We start from the raw sequence: 5,717 nt of genomic DNA on the forward strand, positions 1-5,717 counted from the left end.
AAACGGTACGGAGAGACGATGCAATCGAGTGACATCGCCTAAGGGAAGATACGAACATGCTTCAGCTAACCGACATGATCCTGTCGTACCAGTTCTATGAAATTTAGGGTGAAAATTTACTTACACTATTATTCATTTAGCTTATAGCCTAGCCTAGCGAGATATAAATACTAACATGAGATATATAATAAAACTAGCGGACGCGCGCAGCTTCGCTAGCGTATTTAAGGGTGAATTCTAATAACCCATGAAACATGTGTTCAATGAAATATTTTTAAGAGTCTAAATTTCAAATTTTATAAAAATCGGTGGCGATTTAAAGATTCTTCCATACAAACTTTCAACCCCTTATTTGCACCCTTAGGGGGTAAATTCTAGAAAACCATGAAACATATGTTCAATTAAATATTTTTAAGAGTCTAAATATAAAATTTTATAAAAATCAGTGGCGATTTAAGAATTTTCCCATACAAACTTTCAACCCCTTATTTGCACCTTTAGGGGGTGAATTCTAGAAAACCATGAAACATGTGTTTAATTATATACGTTTAAGAGGCTTAATTTCAAATTTTATAAAAATTGGTGATGATTTAAAAAAAACCTATATAAACTTTCAACCCCTTATTTGCACCCTTAGGGGGAGAATTCTAGAAAATGATGAAACACGTGGTCAATTAAATATTTTTAAAAATCTAAATTTCAAATTTTATAAAAATCGGTGCCGATTTAATTTTTTTTCCATACAAACTTTGAACCCCTATTTCACCCCTTTAGGGTTAAAATTTTTCAAAATGCCTTCTTAGTGGATGTCCAGATTACGAAAGTAAACATCTGTCCAAATTTAACGTTTCTACCATGAGCGGTTACGGCTGTGCGTGCGTCTTACCTCAGTCAGTGAGGACAAGTCCTTTTATATATATAGATATATTTATTATTTAAGTAATTCAAATAAATAAGTAAGTACAATCGTTTTATAATTTAAATAAAATTTTTGATATAGTCTAGATTATAGTATTGTAGTATAATAAGTATCGTAATGTCATGTGGTTAGTTGACTCGGACAATTACAATTTTTTTTTCTACGAATATCTACTAATTAAATATTTAATGTTATATATTACCTATTTACAATTTTAGTAATTTCAAACGACAATTTGCTATAAGAAACTACTTTGCTATAAGAATTAAGAAAACTGTCACTGTATAATTTGTTAAATATAATAATCGCAGGCTGGATCTAAATAAATAAATAAATAAAAATAAAATTGGATGACTATTTGACTATTGGAAAAGTAAATCATTACTTGTCTTATCATCATTTCTTGTAAAAACTGATTGGAAAATAATCAAATGATATCATATCAAATGATTGATATCATGTTTCCGTTCACACGTATGTAGGTACGAGTATATGTATTTTGTTAATTCATTCATTTTATAAACATGGTTGAACATAACGTGTACAAAGCTAATTTACGAATGCCAGGTTTTTGTAAGCTTTTTAATTTACTCTACGCCGTATTCCATTTTTTTTTTGGAGAGCGAAGTGTCTTAACATTTGGCTCCCTCTGTCTACTCTGCTACATGCGGGAAACAGCGGAAACCTGAAAAAAAAAGAAAATAAAATGAAATAAAAAAATACAATATTTTTTTATAAAAGGTGTTCTTATAAGAAAATTAGGATAGGTACCTAAAATTATACATTACAAAACAAAGACAGACTAATCACAACTGTAAATATTAGACCACAATCTGGCTGTATAATTAAATTTTTCTTTGATCCAGATGTTTTTAATGATTCTGCTACTTAGCGGTCTGGTGAGGCTTTAGGCTGGTAAATAGGCGGTTAGCGGGAGGAAGTGCGGACAATATTAATGTTCTCCATAACTCACCGCCCGCCGACGTATTTTTCTCCGCCGGCTAAGGACGGCTGACACTAATTAACAAGATTAGCATATTCCCCTAAAATACAATTTTGAAGCGTATATTTTTTCCCGTATTTAATTAATTTCCATTCTCACTTTAATCTCATATCGGATGTCCTTATTCTGATGTATTTTGAATGGTAATTTGAAACGCTCGCTTTGTGTAACCAAAGTATTCGCTTCCACTCAAGCTTTTAATGAAAATTACATAAGTTAGTACTTTTTTTTCAGAAATTGTGTATATAGTTTGAAACTAGCGGCCCAAAGGCAGCTTTGCATGCTTAAAGTAATTGATATCCCGTCAAAAACATAAATGTAAAATGAAAGCCAAGTTCAGTAATAAAACATATGCTTTCAGCGATAAAAGAAGTGAGATGTAAATGTATGCCAAGTTCAATGGTCAGTCCTGAAATTTATTTTTAACAATATAAAATATTTTATAACAACTGTAAATGCCCATTCTTCTTACAACTTGGAGACTTTATTTATGTCTAATATCTGATTTGGCTAGTTTTCTTATGAATTTACAATAGAATCTGAGTAGAATACAATTTGAATACATTCATTTATATCGATGTAAATTAATTTGAAAACTAGCCAAATCAGATATTAGACATAAATAAAGTCTCCAAGTTGTAAGAAGAATGGGCATTTACAGTTGTTATAAAATATTTTATATTGTTAAAAATAAATTTCAGGACTGACCATTGAACTTGGCATACATTTACATCTCACTTCTTTTATCGCTGAAAGCATATGTTTTATTACTGAACTTGGCTTTCATTTTACATTTATGTTTTTGACGGGATATCATTACTTTTTGTACAGAAATCATAAGTAGAAAGGTTTATAATGTAATCAAAATCAAAATATTCTTTATTCAATTTGGCCATTACAAGTACTTTTCCTATAGGAAGCTACTACGGCAAGAAACTCAATAGTTGCTCAATAAAAAACTCATAGGACATTTCTGTTCGCCGAATAAACCAAGTAGGACACCATTGTGATAATACACTTCTATCTTAATCTATCTATCTATATATATAAAAGGACTTGTTCTCACTGACTGAGGTAAGACGCACGCACAGCCGTAACCGCTGTGCGTAGAAACGTTAAATTTGGACAAAAGTTTACTTTCGTAATCTGGACATCCACTAAGAAGGGATTTTGAAAAATTTCAACCCTAAAGGGGTGAAATAGGGGTTCAAAGTTTGTATGGAAAAAAATTTAAATTGGCACTGATTTTTCTAAAATTTGAAATTTAGATTTTTAAAAGTATTTAATTGAACACGTGTTTCATCATTTTCTAGAATTCTCCCCCTAAGGGTGCAAATAAGGGGTTGAAAGTTTGTATAGGTTTTTTTGAAATCGTCGCCAATTTTTATAAAATTTGAAATTCAGACTCTTAAACGTATATAATTAAACATATGTTTCATGGTTTTCTAGAATTCACCCCCTAAGGGTGCAAATAAGGGGTTGAAAGTTTGTATGGAAAAATTCTTAAATCGCCACCGATTTTTATAAAATTTGATATTTAGACTCTTAAAATATTTAATTGAACATGTGTTTCATGGATTTCTAGAATTCACCCCCTAAGGGTGCAAATAAGGGGTTGAAAGTTTGTATGGAAAAATCTTTAAATCGCCACCGATTTTTATAAAATTTGAAATTTAGACTCTTAAAATTATTTCATTGAACATAAGTTTCGTGGTTTATTTTAATTCATCCCCTAGGGGTGTAAATAAGGGGTTGAAAGTTTATATAGAAAAATCTTTAAATCGCCACAGATTTTTATAAAATTTGAAATTGAGACTCTTTAAAAATATTTTATTGAACACGTGTTTCAAAGTTTATTAGAATTCACCCCTAAGCAATAAGCAAGCGAAGCTGCGCGCGTCCGCTAGTACTGTACAAATCTACTGCAGCCTTTATTTCGGAAGTAGCTCCGTACGTAGTTAAGCAAAGCATGTCTTCTTTAGAAGAGTAAAGATTCCCGTTTCGAGCGCTAGTGTAGATACTTAAATCATTCCAGTTACGACATACGTACTCTACCATAGTCTCGCGCAATTTATTAGTTTGTTGTATATCAATACGCTCAAACGAAGAATATGCGATAGCATGGAAGAGACAGCTCCCATCGGGAGGCATTGGAACAATTCGGTGTAAGGTTCTTGTTTCAACCACAAGCAATTCTATTGAACGACTCATTGTTCAACATGTCTTGGAAAAAATATAAACAATAAGTTTATTAAGTGCTGACGGTACAAATCTGAATTGATATGATCCCAAGGTCGACTTCGTTCTCTGCCGTTTCCACAAGTGTTCCTAAAACCAGTAAAATCATGAAACCCAGGCCAAAAAAACCATTAAAATATGAGCGCCTTCGTACAATAAAATATATCTAATATAATTAGGTATTTACTTTTTTATTATGGTCAATAATATTATGTTTTATTACTCTTAAGACGATATTTAATTATATATGAAAATAGATTATATTTATCTATGAATCTCGACTATAGTTTTTATTTTGTTGATTAAATGACAGTTGTCACATTAGAAAATAATGAATGTATGCTGCGTTTAGAAATCTGATATATTTATTATTATTTTTTTCTAATTTCATTATTTTGTTGGAATAACTCAACACGCAATGCCTCCAGAGTTCGATGGAAAGAGGGGAACTGAGTGTCTTAACACTAGGTTCCCTCTGTCTACCCCGCTATGTGTGGGATACATCGTAAAGCAGATTTATTTATTTTTTATTATTTTGTTTAAGTAATTTTTAATTTTCTCTTTTTTTCTCTTATTTTTTTATTAACAATTACTCAAATTTTTACTGTTAATAATTACTTTACAATTACTTCTGTTAAGATAGCTGGTAGGCTGACAATATATCAAATTAAAAATAAAATCAGCTTCACGCTGTATCCCGCACACAGCAGAGTAGACAGAGGAAACCTAGTGTTAATACACTCAGTAACCCCACTTTCCATCGAATTCTGGAGGCATTGCGTGTTGAGTCACGGAACTCTCCGCCGCGCCTTGCCTCGACACCAGAGCGAAGAAATGGAAATATAAGTTTAAATTAATATTTCATTTCCTCGAGTGGGAATCGAACTCACTACCAGTCGGTTTAACAGTCACACTTTGCGCCCCTGTGCCACGACTGACCTTACAGATAGTATATTATTCTTAAATTTTATATATACATATTTCTATCAATATACTTATTTTTTTTATATTTATTTTTTAGTGTATTTTTTCTGTTTTAGGGTTCTGTACCTCGAAAGCAATAAAACAGAACCCTTATAGGATCTTATATAGGACTTAGTACTTAAATATTGTAATAATAATTTAATATCAAATACGTTGATCGACTATGCAAATACTCTTAGTATAATAAGTACTAAAACATATGTTTAAATTATAATAAATAATAATGAAGGATGTTAATCCATTTATTATATTTTTATATTTGTACGTGAAGCCCTTGAAGTCCACATGATGGCAGGCTTTGTCAGGACATAAATTAGAGGCATCTTCAGCTACAAATGGAGACATATCTTATCTTATATTATAAAATATACTTGAAAGCATCGTGTTGTTTTAGATAGCTTACGTAAGTAATAGTGAAGTTAGTCTCCATAACAAATAAAATATTTACTAACGCGTGACATAAATTAAAGCAACATATATATAAATAATGCATTGCTCTTATTTTTTTGTCAGGCGCTAAGCCTAAAAATCAATTATCATGAACTTTGATTGCTATGATTTCTTTACAGGCAC

Source organism: Heliconius melpomene, chromosome 6, assembly GCF_056956725.1.
Source record: "Heliconius melpomene rosina isolate 202511_hmr_F chromosome 6, ASM5695672v1, whole genome shotgun sequence".
In the NCBI taxonomy this organism is placed as follows: Eukaryota; Metazoa; Arthropoda; class Insecta; order Lepidoptera; family Nymphalidae; genus Heliconius; species Heliconius melpomene.